This window comes from Eptesicus fuscus, chromosome 18 (genome assembly GCF_027574615.1).
Source record: "Eptesicus fuscus isolate TK198812 chromosome 18, DD_ASM_mEF_20220401, whole genome shotgun sequence".
NCBI classification, from domain to species: domain Eukaryota; kingdom Metazoa; phylum Chordata; class Mammalia; order Chiroptera; family Vespertilionidae; genus Eptesicus; species Eptesicus fuscus.
The window spans coordinates 31705250-31725865 of record NC_072490.1 but is presented as its reverse complement, the minus strand read 5'-3'; positions in this window follow the sequence as shown (position 1 = coordinate 31725865).

Genomic DNA, 20616 nt, shown 5'->3' with positions numbered 1-20616 from the left:
CAACCGTCTTGCTCCACGAAGCAGCCAAGCAGCTTTATGCAACTCATTGAAATTGATTCAGCAAATGCAGGGACACAGTTTGGAAGCTGGAAGCCTGAACTCTCTTTGTTCCTTTGATTTAGTCTGCCCAACCTCTCCCACCACTTAATTCTAATTAGACACAGCCAGAAAACTGAGCTGGCCGGAAGAGCCGGCGACATTTAATTAATGCCTGGTATTCCATTTGTCAACGAAGAAAGCCCAAGTAATGGGAGCTTGGCAGGACCATCCTGAAGCACAGGCAATGCTAAAAGTTACACCGGGGCCTCTACTTTCAAAAGGCATCAATCCCCACACTGACATATGCTCTTTGCCATGGGTCACTCTTGACCCTACCCAGAGGATTAAACTCTAAGGTTGATATTCCATCTGCATCTCTACTGCCTAGAACAGAGCTCAGACTAGGACAGATACTCAAAAGTGTTTGTTAAATATCACTACATTTTCACAAAGCAGGAAATCTGGGAGTGGGGCCTGCCTCACTCCCCATGCACACAGCCACACCTTCTCAAAATGTCCGCTGAGAGAATGACATTTACCAAAACGCTGAGAGAGAAGAAATGATGCCACTGAGATACATCAGTCAACTCCAATACGTGCAGGTGACCCATACACAGAGATCACTTTGATTTGCCCCATCAAACATACCCTTAAAGCAGTGGTTCTCAACCTTTCTAATGCCGCGACCTTTTAATACAGGTCCTCATGTTGTGGTGACCCCCAACCATAAGATTATTTTCGTTGCTACTTCATAACTGTAGTTTTGCTACTGTTATGAATCGTAATGTAAGTATCTGTGTTTTCCGATGGTCTTAGGTGACCCTGCTAGCGGTTCTCAACCTGTGGGTCGTGAACAGGTTCTCAACAGGTTGAGAACCACTAGCAGGGTCACCTAAGACCATCAGAAAACACAGATATTTACATTACGATTCATTAACAGTAGCAAAACTACAGTTATGAAGTAGCAACGAAAATAATTTTATGGTTGGGGGTCACCACAACATGAGGAACTGTATTAAAGGGTCGCGGCATTAGAAAGGTTGAGAACCACTGCCTTAAAGGTTTTCTGACTGCAGAGAATTCTCTGCCCCACCCCCATACGACTACACACTATATCATTCCAGCCTTCTAGGCAAGAGTTATAAGAGGGAACTAAGAAGGCATCATACTACCCACAATTCCTGCTGGAAGTCAGTATGGACCATTCCCTGTGCTCACCTAATTCTCCATGGCGTGACATATCTGATGCAGGCACAAGTCTGATGTCTCTAGGCAGTGCCTAGAAGTGTCTGCCAACTTGTGGGTGCACAATTCATTCACCGGGACATTCAACAAATACCTACCCGTGCCTACTTTGTAGTGGCACTGTTCTGGGTGGTGGATATATCAGGGGTCAAAATGACAAATGCTCGCATAGAGATTACAGTCCAAAGAGGAAGATAAGTAAATACATGCTAATATAGTAGAAATGTCAAATGCTATGAAGAAATAGAGAGCAGAATCGGATAGACAGTGATGTACAGGGGAAGATAGTCTTGGAAGTCCCTTCTGGTGAGCTTACATTTAAGCAAAAACCTAAATGAAATGAAGGAGCCAGGCACTTGGATATCTGGGGAAGAGTCTAGCAGGCAACAGCAAGTGCAAAGGCCCTGAGGCAGGAGCAGTGGTCAAGGAACTACAAGAGGGGCAGTGTGGCTGAAGCAGAGGAAGCTGGAAACGGAATGATGGGAAATAAAGCCAGACAGGTGAGCAGATCATGTAGAATCTTGCGAATCGCTGTGAGGACTTCAGATTCTATTCTAGGTGACCCTAGGAGGCATTAGTTTTCAGATTTGCTTTTTCAGACTGTAACACCAAGGTGGGAGCAGGGAACTGTCAGGAGACTACTACAGTGATCCGGGGGGGAAATGAAGGTGGCCTGCACTAGGGTGGCGACTGCACAGGTAGAGAAATGGACAGATTGTGGATGCATTGTGAAAGTAGAGCTCAGTGGATTTCCTAATGGCTGAGATGTGGAGTGAGAGAAACAAACAACAGTCAAATGTGACTACAAGATGTCCTGACCAAGTGAAGGAACGAAAGTGACATTTACTGGAATAGGGGATCACCGGGAGAGAGAAAGGATGAGATTGAGAGGGGGGAGCCAAGAATTCAGTGTTGGAGATAAATACTGACTAAAGATGATGACAACAATAGTGATGCAATAAAAAGCAGAGAGAAGAGCTCATCTCTGTTTTCAAAAATTAAAAATTAGCCCTCACCAAACCAAGCAAAGAACCCCATCGGGCGCTCTCCACAGGTCGTCAGCTACTTACACACTGAGAAAGAAACGGACTAAAGTTATTCCGAGTTTCCTGAGCAAGGAAATATGAATGAAAAATTACAACTGAATTGTCCCACATTCACCGGGGACGCCCTCAGTGAACCGGTGACATATCTCAAGGGCTCTGCTAATAAAGCCCTCACAGAGGAGGCAGGACCCAGCGGTCACCGCGGACTTTCCTGGAACGCTGGTCATTTACGGGGCCCCCAGGCCACTGCCATAGAGGCCCTGGAAGTCGGAGGGTCAAGCGCTCACAGATCCCTAGGCCCACCGCCTTGCCCTCCAAGTGGGTGTGCACATCCTGGGACAAGAGCGGGGAATCATTAGGTATTAAGTATCCACTTTTTAATATCTTTCTTTTTTATAATTTATGATTACTCCTTATCAAAGTTCCACATACATATCGTTAGAAGAGTCCGTTCTACAGGGCTTTTACAGAAGAATAACAGTTATCCTGAATCCTCCCTCTGCCCCATTGCCTACTTCCCGGAGGCAACTGTGTTAACCATCTCAGCCGGTTCTTTCATTATTTACTTCCGTATCTCTAAATAAGCAGTGTACGTTGCTGCCTCATTCTTCACCTCTAAGCATTATCTATTGACTTTCCACTTTGGAAGATGATAATTTAGTGCTTGTTCTCTCCCCCTCCATACATCTAAACACACAGACAGACACACGCACGCACACACACATACCCAAAATACTTATACACAGACACATAGGCAGGCAAGCACACACTAAGCACTCACACATATACAGACACATATACATACACACAGGCCTGCATACACACATACACAAATAGACATATACAAATAACACAGGCATGCAGCACACACATACACACATATAATACACACCAGCATGCATGCACACACATACACACACATATACATATACACAGGCATGCATGCACACACATAAACACATATATATACATACACACAGGTATGTGTGCACACACATATACATACACACAGGCATGCATACACACATAAACGCACACATACACAAATATACATATATACATACGTACAGGCATGTATACACCTGTATACACACACACCACCGCACCCCCGGTCCTTGCAATAGTTATGTTTTGTTCTTAGCCCAACATTCAGTGTTTACAAGATTATGATTATGTAAATGCCACTCACAGCTATGTCATACAGATAGTTGCTTCTAGTCACTTCCTCATATGTACATTACTGTGTGTATTCAAATTTAGTAACTATTTTGATTTCTGGCTTTCTTGTTTTCCATGTACTTTCTGTGAAGAAGCCATGTAAGTGGCAAAGCAGAATCGAAGCCTGTACACCTTAAGTTTATATGGTCATGCTCTCTGACTCTGTCCCCTGCACTCATACATCGAGATGTTTTTAGTCAGAAAGGACATATTATCCTCAGAGCAACATTTCAAAAACAAATTTAGGACTATCTCACAAGAAAATGGTTTTACAACCAATTGGGTTGGGAAAGGCCTAGTGTGACATCTGGCACCCGCAGGTCCTGCGTCTCCTTGAACTCCAGTGCTTTGAACTATTGACCAGATGTGCTCAAAGGATCCCGTGCTTTTCTCTGCTCCCTAGTTCTGTGAAGACAAAGAACCCCCTTTTGGTCATTTCTCAGCCTCATACAAGCCTGATCTCTGGTGTTTGAACTCAAAACATGGCGCCCCGGAAGCTGATGCTCTCTGGGGGCCTTCCCAGAACCAGCCCCCTCTCCCAGTCAAAATGAGAAACAGCAGAGCCCTCCCACGTGTCACAGAAACAGGCCAGCGAGGGAAACATTAAGAACATGCTGAGCAGAGAGCATCAGAAAATAACCTCAATTCCAAAGCTATTTTTTTTCTCAGCAGGCGAAGAATCAAACATAATGTGACTGACCTCTGCCCTGGCCAGTACACAGAAGCAATATCTGTCCTGTGCCAGGCAGTGGCTTCCCTGCAATGCCCAGACTGCCTGGTCAGGGGCACTGCCCCCAGCCTGCAGCCAAACAGACCTGGTAAAGCGTCAGCACAGGAAAGGAGGGTCCCTGAAATGCTGCAAAGCCTGTGAATTAGAATGATGCCAGCAAAGACGCAGCAATCCTGAGGGCAGAATACGGAATCTAGCAGGTTCCTTGGAGATTCATGGGTGAGGGGAAAAGGAACAGGTTGAACAATCCACACTAATTGACAATGTTATGGCTAACACCATTATTTTACTCGAGACCAATCTGAAATTCTGGAAGGAACAAGAGAAGAGGGCAGAGAGTGAGACTCAGGTAGTGAAGTCAACAGGGGCCGAAGCATGCTTAGTAAGAGTGTCCCCACTCATGGGGTTCTCCCCACCAGGAGCTGGTATTCTCAGTGGCCCTACCTCCTTCAGTCCCTCTCCCATCCCAGGCTAAACCTCCAGACTGCTCGCCCGGGGGGCTCTGAATCGCTGCCCATCCCTTGGTGAAGAAAACGTGGTGGGAGGTGAGATCAGATCAGGACTCAGGAAGACCTGAGCAAACAGGAGGAATAACTGTCTCCCATTCTCGCCTACAAATCAAATGTTAGTGCTGCGAGGCAGGCTCTGGAGGGCTTGAGGTTTTGTCCTTTCTCTCTCACTGATTCCTATTTGCAAGTGGCTGCTGGTCCTTCCCAGGCCTGGGCCCACGTGGCAACTGGCTGGAGCCGGAAGAGGCGGCAGATGGAAGGGGCAGGCACTTCACAATTAGGTCTCCAAAGGAGCAGACTGCAGAGCCACCTGCTAGGAAGCACGCTTGTCGGGAGGGAAGGCTGTAGGGCTCTCGCTTGCTAATATACATGCGTGTGCACACATACACATATGCACATTCCCATCGATATACACATTTCAGTACACAAAACAGTACCAGAGTCATCAGCCCTCAGCTTGCTTAATGACCTTATATTAGAGATGTGGAAGAAGAGGACTGGAGAGGTGAGATGACTCGTCTGTGGTAGGACACCTGTTAAGCTAGGACCTGGGACACTTGTTAATCTAGAACCATTGTTCTTTCTTCTGGCCCAGCCATCCACCTGCTGGGTGAATCCATCACAGGACACACTGGGGTAGGGTCAATGGGAAAGGTGGGACCCTGGGTTCAGGCAGATTCCATTTGAATCTTGGTTCTGTCATTCCTGGCTGAGTGGCCTTGTTTAAGCTCCCTGAGCCTCGGTTTCCCTCATCTGTATGTGAGGAGAGGAGCACCTTCTGCCTGCACGGTTTCCAGGATTCTGTGAGATCCCACAGGTGCGGCACCTGGCGCAGTGCCTCAAGCAGCTGCTCCCTTAAGTGGCAGATGTTAGTAATTCTTGCCTTAATATTCAGATTTGTGGCTAATTTAGATGGCTCTGCCCCACCTGGCTGAGCCTTGATCCCTGGGCTGTTCCAGAGAAGGGAGGTCAGGGTACCCCAATGAGGGAGCTAAAAGCAATGCCCTGACCCGATGTAGCCGGACAGGTTCTTCCCGCAGTTTCCAGGCGTTCTGTCAGCGCTGACCGCTTTGCAGAAATATGTGGTGACAGCGTCTTGGATAGACTCTGAAAGGTCAATAATGTATGCACAGAGGTCAGGTAATTTGGTTGCATTCTTCAGCCTGATGATTAGAGCTCCCTCCATGGAAGGTCAGCTTAATGCTGCCCCCACGCCTCAGTCTCTGCATCCCAGTAGCGGCCTCCTAACTGTGTCAGGAGAACTGCTGAAGGAACGCGTCAGAAGTCCTCGGCAAGAGCCTGACAGGCTGCAAGAGCTCAATGAAGGCGGTGGTGGCTCTTGTGCTGCGGCCACTGTTGGAAGGACTGTGGCCTGCTCCAGCCCGCTCCCCAGGGATGGCAAGAAGTCTGCACATGACATGGGGGCAGTTTTGATTCAGTGAGGATGCACTCCCTGTAGTGAGGCAATGAGAAAACTGGCCCATTCATTCATCCATCCACTAGACAAGCTCTCCCGGCCTGCATCAGCCTGGCCTGGAGGCTGGGACACAATGTCATCAGGCCCGGGTCCCTGGTCTTCACGATACTGTGATTTAAGAAGCCTGAGGCTTTTTGCTCCTATCACCATTGTGACTAAAACTCAGTCAGACTTCCTAGGTGCTTTCTTGGAACCAAAATCGCCTGAATCTTCTTTTGTAAGGTCTTCATCAGCCCCTTCCTTAGTCCTGACACTTGGGAGCCAGTGGGCCCAGGACAGATAGTCTCTGCCTGGAGGGAGAGCACCATCCCAGGGCCTGAGGGACCTCCATGGGCTCCTTCTGAGTCTCCGGCTTTGCCCCTTGGCCCAGGTGCTGCCTCCTATTCCAGTTCTCGGGATTGCGCCTGCCCCTCTCCTCCCTAATAGGGTTCCAGAAAGCTGCAGCTCCCATGGTTAGGCCCAGGGGTGGGGTTCCCACTCCCAGCTCTCCAACCAGCTGAGGGGCATTTCAGGAGACACCTCCTCACTGGAGTCACCTCCGCCTCTGCAGAGTGGCACAGTGTCCTGGGGATTAAATGAAAGACAGCACGACCTAGGTCCTACTGGTGCTCAGCGCAAGGCAGCACCTCCACCTTCTCCTTAGAGCCCCACACTCTCGGGCCACACCACTACCCGCCAGGCTGAACCTGGGCATCAGCCCGGCCCCTGAGCACCCCTCCTCAGCTCGCCTCTCCCAGACAAATATGAGAGCCTTCTGTGCGGTGCTGGAGGGCCACTGGCATGCCAACACCCTGCAGACCTGGTCTCCCGGAATAAATTATAGCACAAAACATTAGGCTCGTTAGCAGGGAACCAACAATTGATTTTATATACCATTTGGAAAGAGGAGAATATTACTGTGCTTTGTTTTCCTATGGCTATTATCCCCATAAGAGCTCATTTCTACCTCTTAACAGGGGTTTACTTGGACTGATGAATTGGTTAAAAACCTTCCTGTCCAATTTCAATTTACTCAGCATGACATACACTGTAAAACATTAAGCAAGAATGTAAATTCAGCCAGTGCAGCTCTCTGAAAGGCACTGCTGTTCTCCCACAGACACCCCATCTCCCCTTCCTGGGGCTCTGGGGAGATAGCACAGCGATCCCTGGGGAAAGCGGGGAAGCAGAGTCAAATTAGGCCTGGTGTATCAGTTCCCCCAGAGCGGAAAACTCACAGTGTACGGAGCCATATCTAGGCATGGACGGGAGGACAGAGGGTGAGCCCTATGGCTAAGCAAATGGCTGTCTCTCCGCCTTACAACCACCTTGGGCTTCAGTAGAACCACAAAAGTGGCCACTTGGGGCAGGAACAACAAAGATTGGGTTGTCATGGAGAATTCGGCAGTTTCCACCCCAATCCCAACACCAGATTTCGCAAATTTCAAACTCAACTCTTCCTCCTGACATAAACCCAAGCCCCGTCCTTCCCCAGAAACCTGCCAGCGTGGGCAATGCCAGAGTCCTGAAGATGCCATTCTTTCCCAGCCATGCAGGGCCAGCACCCCAAGGGCCCAGCCTCCCTCTGCCCCACAGCCCAATCTCAGGTGTTGCAGGCCAGCTGATGGCCCCTTGTTCCTGAAGACAAGTCACTCAACCCTCCAATTTTCCCCAACACCACGCCTTTAGGTTAGACATATCCCTCTCTTGGAGCAATCTTTTGAAACAAGCCCTCCACTCCTCAGCGGAGTCTCTAAGCCTAGGCCACTAACCTAAGGCAACGACCAATGAGACTGTGGCTGGATCTCAGCTTGGGAGGCCCAGATACCTGCCGTGCTTCTCAGCCACAGTGTTCTTCAAAAGCAGTCACAGAGTTGTGGCTCCTCAGAGATGAAGGAAACCTGGCAGAGGTGCAGGATGGGTCCTTAAGACCACGCCCTGCCAGAGCCCACCTCAAGGCTTCACCCAAGGTGTCCATCAGGAAAGCCCTCAGCGCCCAGCTCACAGTAAGCACCGAATAAGCATGAGTTTCCTTTCCCACGAGCCTGATCAAGAACCTGATTATCCAACAGTCACTTGTATTAAACCTCTGCAGAAATCCTTTTTACTTTTCAAGGTAGACTCAAGGAGCAATTAGTTTCTAACATTAAAGACAGGTGTGCAGACAAAATTCCTACCAGAGGGCCATTTCTATTATTCATTCATTTACCTAGTCATTCATTCAATAAACACTACTGAGAGCTACCTGGGGAGCAAGGCAGGAGAAAGCAATGGCTCTGTAATCCTCGTGGCTTGAGGCGGTGGGGGCACCTCCAGCACTGCCCCTCGTTCCTCATCATGCATCCCCCTCACTGTGAAAACTGTCGTGGCTTATTAATATTACTGACGACAGTTTACTAAGTGCCGGCAATTGGCTGTGCCTTCTGCTAAGGCCTTTCTTGCAGAGATGATCTCGTAAAGTCCTCACAAGCCTTTGGGTACCTGGGATTACCCTCATTTTCCTGAGAAGCTGAGGGGGTGTGGGGGGGGGGGCTTGCTGTCAGCAAGAGACAGAGCTGAATGTGCAGCCCCTTGCCAGGGTCCTCAGCCCATGCTCTCTCCCCTCCACTAGACTTAGAACTATCAGATGATTCAAATCCTCAGAGAGAAGCTCATAACATCATAACTTCCTTCTTCATGCAGTCCCTGCCTGCAGCCTGGGGGGAGGGCAGAAAACTGAAATGCTTTTAGGAGGCCTGAAAGGAGAATTAATGAGAGCCTCCCAAACTGTGAAGCCTACATCCCCGAGGGCCCCATCAGAGCCTTCCTCCAAGAAGCCCCTGCAGATGCTACGTGTCCCTGACCGGCCTCAGCCCCTATAGTCAGGGGTTCAGAGACCATCAGGGGCTGCGTTTGGCAGGCAGTGACCCTGGAGCCCAGGAGCCTTGGTGGCTTATGTCATACATAGGCATGGAGGCAGAGCTGGAGCTAGAATCTCTGTCTCCTGTTTTCCTGACGCCACTATCTACTATCAAGGAGGCTCAGTCCTGCTCTGTAATTGTGTAACTGTGACCTGGGCCTGGTCTACAAACCTGTAGCCATGTGTGGGCTCAGAATCCAGTGTACCTGCCTGCCCACGAAGGCAGTGCTTCATGGATAGGTAAGACCAGCTCACCTGGACAGAGAGCCCTTACTTCTCAACAACTCTTCCCACCTGGTAGTCCCTCCCCTTCCTTCAAGCCTGGCCCAGGCCACACCTCCTCCAGGAAGTTGGCCCACCTCTCCATCCTACACCTCTCCCCAGCAACACTGATGTCTCCACTGATGTCTCCGTGGACGGCGACCGTGGCTCATTCCTCAGCCCCCAGCCCGGGGCCTAGCACAGAGAAGCACTCAATAAATGATTGTTGAATAAATTTTGTTGAATCCACCAGAAATGATACAACAGCCGGAGGCTCAAATAGATATTTCATTATCTGGTGAGGAATTAAAAGATGCCAGCTCATCTTTAAAATAATTGACTGCTCTTTTATGAGTTCTCTCTTCTCATTTTTCTCTAGCCCTGCAGAGCAATGAAGCTCCTCGTGCCCCTCCTAATCAGAGGTGCTATTTATTCTACAAGCATTTCATTTAACAGCACTAGGATCCCAAATCTTCAGTGGTCATTTCTTTCCTCTGGTATCAGGAAGGACTACTAATAGCTATTCAGTTCTGAGAAGAGCAAATGAATGCCAAGAAGGAAGCCTGATAATTCTAAGCCATAATCTTCCCTTTGATTGATTTCCTCGAGGCAAAAATTCGCCATTAAAGGCAGTGTTGCCTACCCAAGTTTTTACAAAGACCATCAGCCCTCCATAACATGATGTGATGCATCTGACCTGAGGCAGCAAAGGGCAGGCGAACAATGGGTCTCCTCATCATGTGTTTAGCTTTTCTGGAAGCCAAATCCCATCATTACATTTAAGAGCTATTTCTAAAATGAGCATCCCTCTCCCGGCCACTGACCCACCAGGAGACCTGGTGAAGAGAGAGGTTGCAATTGCCCTTGAAAACAACAGTGTCAGCACGCAGTCAGCTCCTTCTGAGTGGAACTGCAGGAGGCAGCCTTGGGTGGAAAGCCTACTACATGCCCACAGCTGAAGGCCCACCCTGGACAACTGCAGCTGGGTTCCGGATGCGCAAGGCAAAGCGGTTTGTAGGCTGCCTGCAGCAAGCACTGTCAGCAGAGGTTACTGACAGACCACACTTCTGTCAGAAAAGCACATAGCCCTAGACAGTTTGGCTCAGTGGATAGAGCATCAGTCTGCAGACTGAGGGGTCCCAGATTCGATTCTGGCCGGGGGCGCATGCCTGGGTTGCAGGCTCGATCCCAGTGTGGGGTGTGCAGGGGGCGGCCAATCAATGATTCTCTCTCACCATTGATGTTTCTATCTCTCTCTCCCTCTCCCTTCCTCTCTGAAATCAATATATATATTTTTTAAAAGAAAAGCACATGCTTTTCTGATGTTTCATATTTTATTTCTTTTTTAAATATATTTTTATTGATTTCAGAGAGCAATGAAGGGAGAGGGAGAGATAGAAACATCAATGATAAGAATCATTGATTGGTTGCCTCCTGCACTCCCCCTACTGGGGATGGACCCCACAACCTGGGCATGTGCCCCAACTGGGAATTGAACTATGACCTCCCAGTTCACAGGTCGTCGCTCAACCACTGAGCCGTGCAGGCCAGGCCAAGAGGTGTTTTATGCGAGTCAGTTCTAACCTATCAACTCAGGAAAGTTACATCACTGACTCCCAAACTGCATTGCTCATCAGAATTGTCTGAAGAGCTTTTAGAAATTCTGATGCCCAGGCTACTCCCAAATTATAATAAAATCTCTACGAGTAGGATATAAGCATCACTCTTTTTAAGCCCACAGGTAGTTCTTGCAATTGCCTAATGACTGGCTTTACTTCCCACAGCCAATTGTATGGGAACCAGGTGTCTTGGACCCACATAGATCTGACCCCAAAGTCAGTGTCACATTCTTTATGTCACTCTATCCATAGGCCCCTCCCTTCAGGTTGTCCACAGACAACTTAGCCAGTCAACACTGTCACAGAGTCAGTCAATGATAGGTGGTACATATGGTGCACAAAGCAAAGAGGCAGGAGAGCAAGCCCAGCCCCCGTGAAGACAATCACTCAGTGAGGCTGACCGTTAGAGGACCACCAGGGAGTAGGCGGAGACAGGGTAGAAAGACAGGTGGGTGCGGGGAGGAGGTGATTTCTGTGGTTGGCAACAGGAAGCCCCTGAAGAGTCTCCAAGTGGCAATGATGTGACTGTGGATATGCTCTAGGCCAGTGGTCGGCAAACTCATTAGTCAACAGAGCCAAATATCAACAGTACAACGATTGAAATTTCTTTTGAGAGCCAAATTTTTTAAACTTAAACTTCTTCTAATGCCACTTCTTCAAAATAGACTCGCCCAGGCCGTGGTATTTTGTGGAAGAGCCACACTCAAGGGGCCAAAGAGCCGCATGTGGCTCACGAGCCGCAGTTTGCCGACCACGGCTCTAGGAAGAGGCATCTGGCCCTGGCAGCAGAAGGCACTTAAGGTCTACTGTAGAGCAAGACAATGATTAAGAGGTTCTCAGAACATGAGAGAGCGAGTGCAAGGTGTCGGATCTGCTGAAATATTTTGTAACACGGGATCCATGTTGTGTGGTCCTTGACAAGTGATATAATCTCCTCTTCTGTAAAACGTGCAATAATTCTAGTTTGTTGTGAAGATAAAAGAAAGATGTGTATGTGTCCAGATGGGCTGGGATGGTCTCAACCAGGATGAAGATGCAACCTTCCCAAGAATGAGTAACTGACCCCGGTAGGCCAGTGAGACTGGAGGAGTAAGAGCCACTGGATGAACGAGACGCTTCAGGGACTGACATGTGGGAGGCCTTGCTTTTGGTAGCAGTTCTGTCATTTGCTAGTTGGGTGACTTTGGGCAAGTCCCTTAACTCTCCATGCCTCAGTGTCCAGCTCTGATGGATGGAAAGAATAAAACCCTCCCTGCCCACCTCACAGGCTATAAGTCGCAAATGAGAAAATGCATGTAAACATGTTGACAGCAGTAAAAAAGCATCATATACAAAACCCTACACAATTTCATGACATTATTAATACTCGGCATGTTTTCTTTAGTTTCCCAAGCTCTTAAACTTGAAGGCTATGCTACCACATGAGAAGAAATTTTAATAATGACTCTTTTACAGCTCAAAGTTATGAACAAATAAAAACAGTTTATATCTTTTGCTGCTGCTAGAGAGCAGGCTTGCCAACATGAATATGAATTAAAATGTCAATAATTTTTCATCTGAGTTTAAAATATATTTAATTTCTTTTTTCATTTTCCCCTTATTTTATGCAGTAATCTATTCTACATATTGAGTTTCTGAAATGCTTTGAGATCCAAACTAACCAGAACATAAAGTCATAAATAAGTTACCTTCTGTCTTCCTCTTTAAAAAAAAAAAAAAAGATATTAGTTACTGGAGCTCTCAGAAGATGGTGGTCTTGAAGGTCACAATGTTTATGCCTAGAATCCTCAATAAATTACATTTATTGAAACCTGGATAACAGAGAAAAAATGGGTTGCAAAAGAGAACAGGTCTGAAGACTAATCCTCAATTATCCCCAGAATTCCATTAACTAGTATTCCACAGTTTCAAGGGACCAAGTTTTTGGAACTGGAATCTAGTGAACTCTGGCCTCCAGTTTATTCTGTGGACTCCAGATAATTCTTTGGTCCCTGTTGCCTCTGGTGTGAGTGCTAAATTCTCCCAGCATCTCCTCCTATGTTCAAGAAGCTATACACGCTATCCAAGTGGAAAGTCCCTTTGAGTTTCTCAACCTATTTTAAACTAAATAACCAAATATTTTATGCAAAATATTTAGTCATATTTGCTGCTACAGACATATATATGTGTGTATGTATGTATATATGTACATATGTGTGTTTGTATTATATACATACATATCTTTATTTTGTCTTTAAAATGAACTAGAATTATTGCACATTTTAAAGAGGAGGAGGTTTTATAACTTGCCAAGTGCCATGCAGCATGGATCGTGTATAACAAAACACTTTAGCAGACCCAACACCCTGCATTCGCTCTCCCATTTTCAAAGAACCTAAATGTGAGACTATGGGGCCTACAGTGTACATCATCTCATGTGGTTCTCGTCACTCCAATAGAACCAGCAGGACCACTTGGCAAAATGGCCACCTGACAAGTGGGTAGTGTCTGCAGGCATGTTATTATGTGTGAATATTAGCAGAGATTGGTAAAAGCATGGGGGACATTTTTCATTTTGAACAGCTATTTGCCATAATTTCAAAACTTCCAAAACACAATTGAAATTATTTTATTCCTGGGAAACTGGGAGTTCTCATTTGTCAGGCAAAGAAGAGGTTGGCAACCACCTTTAATAACAAAAGAGCCTTTTCTAAAGCAGGAGGGAAGACAGAAAGGCACTCAAAGTCTTAGAAACAAAATCATGGGTAAAGCAAGCACAGTTAGGCTCCCAGCACCTCCCTGACCTCCCTGGGGCCAGTGTTGACAAAGGACCAGCATATTCAAGAGGTAAACAGAGGAATACTACCTACGTAGGCCGTCATCAAACCACTGTTCAACAGGTCCTCGGGCAAGTTGATCTTGAAAGAAAGGATCAACAGAGAAGGACATGGGTTTACAGGTGGTGAGTGAATGGGCATGCCTTAGAATACTATTGGAGCACACTGGGGATTCCGAGGATGCAGAAGGTTGCTAGAGAAAGCAGGAGGCAGGATGGGGGCTTTGGGCTTCTACAAGAGGAAGAGATGGGTCCCATAAAGGAAGCAAGCTAAGCTCTATGCATATCCTGATTCTCAAGAGGGCTGGGCCAGACCTGAGACTGACACCCCAAGAAAGAAATGTATTTGCCTTCCTGTCTTTTGATACCATATAGCAGAACTAGCCACCCTACCAGGAATTGGGGCAGGGGGAGGGGACACATTTCATTTACCTGCCCATCTTTTTTTTTTTTAATATATTTTATTGATTTTTTACAGAGAGGAAGAGAGAGGGATAGAGAGTTAGAAACATCGATGAGAGAGAAACATCGATCAGCTGCCTCTTGCACACCCCCTACTGGGGATGTGCCCGCAACCAAGGTACATGCTCTTGACCGGAATCGAACCTGGGACCCTTGAGTCCGCAGGCCGATGCTCTATCCACTGAGCCAAACCGGTTTCGGCTATCTGCCCATCTTATCCCTCACTGCAAACCAGAGCAGAGGTCCCAAGGCTATGACCCAGTAGCCCAGGCCCCAGGTGTGGAGGATGCCAAGCCCACTCCACCCCTGGGAGGAGCGCAAGAGTAGAACAGATCAGCCTGGAATGACACAGGATCCACAGCATACTCAAAGTCCAAATTGTGTCTTCCTGCCCCTCAGCCTCTCTTCTGGGCCACAGCAAAGGTTATGAGAGATACTGCCTGATATACCAAGGCAGAGGGGTTGGTTCAGAAAGCTCTATTGCTCAAAGAATGAATCAATGCCAATCTTTCGCCTACAGAAAGAACCGCTGCCCTCAACCAGGCTTGTGTAAATGATAGAGCTTTTCACTAATTCTTTTCAACAGCCTTTGAACAGAATTATGGAAAAGCAGTTTCTCCACCAAGTGACCGTGTGTAAACATTCTGGATGGAACAAGAAAGGGTGGAACTAGAATAAAAAACACATAAAATGAAGTCACGGAAGAAAACTCCCAAAGTGTAAAATATCAACCGTGGTGGTAGTGTCTAAAGCCTGCCATCAAGATGAATGGGGGTGCCTGAGAGAAACATCAGATGGCATTTGTCAACTTGCTGTTCTGAAGGACAAGCAGGTCACTCCCCGATAGAAGAGAAGCGAGGCATCCACAATGGCCAGAGATGTGTGGCTGATAGGTGGAATTAAACGTCCTGGAAATAGTGGCTATGGCCCTGGCCAAAAAATGCTTTCCTCTTCCGTTTAAATAAAAATGAAGAAAGAGAGAAGAAAAGTTGCCCTGGGAAAGGTTTGGGGTTGTGCAGCCCGCAGCCTTCGGTATCTGAGCCTGTCTTCCCTCCTCTTCAGAAGGAAGTGCAGATCTTCCATCCAACTCCACAGCCCTCCCCTGAGCTCCTCTGGGCTGGCGTGGCCCATCCTGGGTGCTGAGGCCCAGCGGCACCTTCATCCCTGAGTGCTTTCTCCCCTCCCCCTCCACTCACACCTTGAGACCTCCACCCTGCGGCTTCCTCTGGCTCTCCGGGTTGGATGAGAACATGTACTTGCACCACACCCGTGCCTCCTTATCTCATCATCACTCTTAGATGCAGCACGCTCTGCCCATAACACCTGCCCCGACCTCCAGCGTGGCCAAGCCGGGATGATATTGTGATATATAATATAATCTCGATGAGGACACCTGTGAAAGCATTTTCTGCAGAGCTTCATCCCTGAGACAGAGGACACTGTCAGCACTCAACTAACACTCAGGTGAGCTGAGGGAGGGCAAGGGACACCAGGGCCATGGTTCCCCAACTGGGTGCCAAGCGGCAAGGGGAGCCCTAGCAAACTCACAGAGATGCAAACTCACTGAGTAGTTCAGATTTTGGAAGGAACTGCAGGGACATCTGTCGGACACCATGCAAACTCGTCGTTCCAGGAAGTTCCCTTTCAACACTAGGTCGCTGAATTCCTTCCATGCTGCCACATCTTTGTGACAAAAGGCAAGAACTGTGCGGAAATCAAAGCGGAACAAGACATGAGGATGGCAGTGCCCGATGTGATTCCACGGTCTGAGACACTGTGCGGAGCCCTACAGGCACTAAGCGGTGAGAACACAAATAGTTATTAAAGTTTGGAGACCAATCTATTTAGTAAGTGGAACTTCTGGGTATTTTTTGGCCGAGGGGCACCGTAAAACAATTACTAAGACACAAAGGAGCTGTGAGCTGAGGAAATTGGGGAGCCTCTGCCCTGAGGTGAAGCTGCGTAGGGCGTGGGTGAACTGGCTCCCAGGCCTGCCCTGGCAAGGTCATCCACGCCCACCAGCAATGCCATTCACTCAGTATCTGCTGAGTTCCTCCAGCAAGTGCCAAGGGCTGTGCTCAGCCCTGGGCCACAGCGATGGGCTTCTCAAAGGCAAGGCCTACTCGGCGCCCGCCCCAGCACCCGCCCCAGCACCTGCCCCAGCACCCTGCAAGATGCTGTGAAGGAAGAGCTCCTTGACGAGTCATACTGAGAGACACACAAACCACAGCCATCGCCCCTCCCGCGGGCCGGAATGTGAAGCCAGGAAGCAGAGGCCTCTGGATATGACTTCAGTTCCCAAACAGAGAAACCAGCACAGAACTGACAGTCTACAGAACTCAAAAACAAAAGCTATCAGACATAGCAGAAACTCCTCTCCTTAGAATCAGTGTGGCGAGTGAGTCGGAGAGATCCACAAAAGAACTAGAAAAGACTAGGATGGAGATAATATCACTCTCTGCCCCTCTTCCTGGTTCCTAAATAAGCCCAGATATGCTGGGGTGCAGGCCCCAGGGTGGGCCATGTGTGAGCTGGGCTTTCTTGGGCTGGGTCAGTGGGGGTTCACATCTCACCAGATAATGGGCGCCCAGGAAGAAGAGAGGCAAAGGGGGCTGAACCTTGCAGCCACAGCAAGTTCCTCTGCGGAGCACAGGGGTTCATGTTTGCAGAACCAATGAAACAAGAGCCAGTGCCTCACACCACTCAGAGGACAGAAATGATCTCACCCTTTTCCTTGCCATTTCAAGGCCTCTCCCGGGCCCTCAAAGATACTGTGCACTCTGTCATCGCGCTCCTTATCAGCTGGACCTGGGGCAGGGTTTGCAAACTCTGCCTCCCGGTCACCTCATCAGAAAGACGGAGACGATAATTCCAGCCCACGTGTTTGTCAGCATTACACGTTAGGGTGTATGGAAAGTTTCTAGAACACGAAATGCGGTTCCCTTCCTCTACTTCTGCTCTCTGAACCTCACAATCTAACATTTCGTGTTTCCTCTGGTACTACCTTCTCACAAGCGTGCCATGTGCTTCAGAGAGACCTTCTCGGATTGCCCAAGGAGGGTAGTTTTGCTCACTCCCTCTTCTGGCTGCTGCCAATGCTTAGCTTTTCCCTTATTATGTAAATTCCTACATTTATTTGCTCAACAATTATCCACTGAATGTCTCTTCATGCCAAAGACAGCAAACAAGAGGAGCCAGTCTGCCTTCATGGAATTCCCTGGCAGGCTTGTACTATGGCGATTTCCACCGGGATCACCCCACTCCTGATATTCAAAAGGCAAATGGCTGTAGACGAGGAAAAGGAGGTGAGATCACTGGCAGAGGAGGACGAGGTCATGTTATCACAAAGTGTAGTAAAGAGAATAAAAGCTGAATCCAAGCAGAACACTCCAATCAAAGACCAGAAGGGCTGAACCTGTTCTTCTGAGGAAAATGGGGAGGCGTCTGGGGTGTCCTGAGTAAAGGTGGGGTTTTAGACCCCATGTGGGGAGCAGGGCTGAAGAAGCCCCCATATGCACAGAGCATCCTCATGGCTATTCTCTGCTAAATACCTAAAGGGGTCTCTGTGAATTAATTACTAATACTATTAATATCCGAAAAGGTAATTACTACTAACAAAAGGTGCTCGTTAGTTAACATACAACTACCATATGACTCATCCATTGCATTCCTTACCCAAGAGAAATTAACGCACAAGTTCACTAAAGATTTGTACACGCATGCTCACAGCAGCTTTATTTGGAAACAAACCGGATTTCCATCAGCCAAATGGACAAACTAATTATGGTTCATCCATACAATGGAATACTATTCAGTAATTAAGAGGAATGAACTATTTTTACATGCTACAACTGATGCATCTTAAAATAATTATAGTGGAGGGAGAGAGAAAGCCAGACAAAAAGAAGAGTATACGTTAATAATTCCATTTATATAAATTCTGTAAGACATCAACTAACAACAGTGACAGAGAGCAGAACCCTGTGTGACTGTGAGGGTGGGAGGGAGGTGGGCAACCACAGCCGGGAGAGAGTAGAGTCATGAGGGGATTTTGGAGGCTGTGGATTGGTTCAGCATTTTGGCTGTGATGACAGCTTCATGGGCGAATAGGTATGCCAAAGCTTATCAAAATGTACACTTTAAATATGTGCAGTTTACTGTATGTTAATTATACTTGTTAAGAAAATGATAGTAGAGGATGAGAAATAGAGGAATACAAACAGGAATATATATAGATCCCTCTTGGAAAGCAGTTTGGCAAACTTACCAAGAACCTTAAAATGTCCTTATCTGCTGATACCTCTTCTAGAAATGTATCCTAAGGATATAAAAAGAGATATGAAATTCTCACTGCAAAATTATTTATAATGAAAAAAATGAAAACCATTAATATATATGACAAAATGAGTGCTCAAATAAGTTATGGTACACTCACATATTGAAATATTATGTAGCCATTAAAGTCAATGCTCATGAGGAGTTTTTAATAACCTGGAAAAATCCTTACTTGATAACGTTAAGTGAAAAAAAGTAAGATGTAAATTGTATGTATGGTACGAAAGAAATTATGTAAAAATATGCATAGAAAAATCTCTGCAATACTTTTAGGGTTATTTCTGAGTGATATGGAATATAGATCATTTTTAATCTCTTAATGCAAGGTTTAAAATGTTGTTACTATTTTTATGTATTTCTTTAATTTTCTACAAGGAGGATGCATTTTTTAAATTATAAGATAAATAAAATAAGCCATATTCAAGGAAATCCTCTAGTCTTATTTCTTGAAAAAGCAAGCTCTGCTATAAAGATAAAAACCAGATTGCATTCCTCTAATCCTTGCATCTGTGAAAATGTAGAAATTGCCACTCTATAACTTGAATCCACGTTCCCTTCTCCACTTTTAGAACACCTAGAGAACCAAGTGATGAACACCATATGTTGTTGCCTAATTTTGTTCTATGTCTTGTGGGGGGGTTTGGTTATTGTTAATCCTCACCCGAGGATACTTTTTCCATTGATTTTTAAAGAGAGTGGAAGGGAGTAGAGACAGAGAGAGACATACGTCAATGTGAAAGGGATAGACATTAATGGGTTGCCTCCCAACTAGGGTCTGGGATTGAACCTGCAACCCAGGTAGGTGCCCTTTACCGGAATCGAACCCATGACCCTTCAGTCCTCAGGCCAACACTAGAACCACTGAGCCAAACTGGCCAGGGCTATATGTCTTGTTAAAACTCCACTTTTATCCACATTTTGAGTGTAAGCCCCTTGAAAGCAAAGGTGGAATCTTTTTCTTCATTTATGCCGCCTCCTGTCACTCCCATCCCACCTCCCCATAATATCCAGGAAAGAGCTGAGGGTGCATGGACAAGCACACACGCGCACGCCCACAGACACACACTGATAACATAAATGAATAATAATCCCATATTATGTTCTTATACACAGTCAGCTTTTCAGAGCTCTCTCTTGCTCTAATCAAAACCCCAGCATAACAAAAGCCCTAGGAGTGGTTGGTAAATTAGTAGGACTTTTAGCTGGAGTCTTTCCCTGGCTCCCTATACAAACAGTTGACAGAAGTACTGGGACTCCAGAATTAGCCAACAGCCTGTGAACTCTGACCAGGCCCTGCTCTTCTCTGTATCTCCTCTGCTCAACCCAGATGGAAATTTTGATAAATTCTTATTATTTCTAGAAGAAAGGGTTAACAATTCGGCAAAGGGACGGCGATACGTTTGAATCCATTGTCTCTAAGTTGACATATACCCAAGAGAATCTTAAGTTTTTCAAGACCAACGATGTGACCCGTAAACTATAAATTATTTCACAAGAGCCTCTGCAACAGCCCAAGATGACTGACACTGAGGAGACAGTCCCCTCCTCTCAAGAATCCCTCGGCACCCAGAAGCAAAACTGAATCAGCCCCTGGCTTCCTACAAGCTCATCCCTACATAGCATACCAAGCAAATATTCTAAAATGATTGAATACTTAAAACAGCTAAAGTGATGGAAGGTACAAAAAAATAAGATAGGCAAAATGTCAAGAAAGTCAGCAGGTGGGTACTGGTCCCTTGGTGGTTCAAGCCCAGTGCTCAGCCTGGGAGTAAGGCGAAGGGTACAGAGATGGCACGGCCATGTCCTTCACGATCAATGCCAAGAAGACTCTCTCTTTGGGTTCTCCTAAGCCAGTGGTCAGCAATTAGTCCACAGAGCCAAATATCAACAGTACAACGATTGAAATTTATTTTGAGAGGCAAATTTTTTAAACTTAAACTTCTTCTAACGCCACTTCTTCAAAATAGACTCACCCAGGCCAT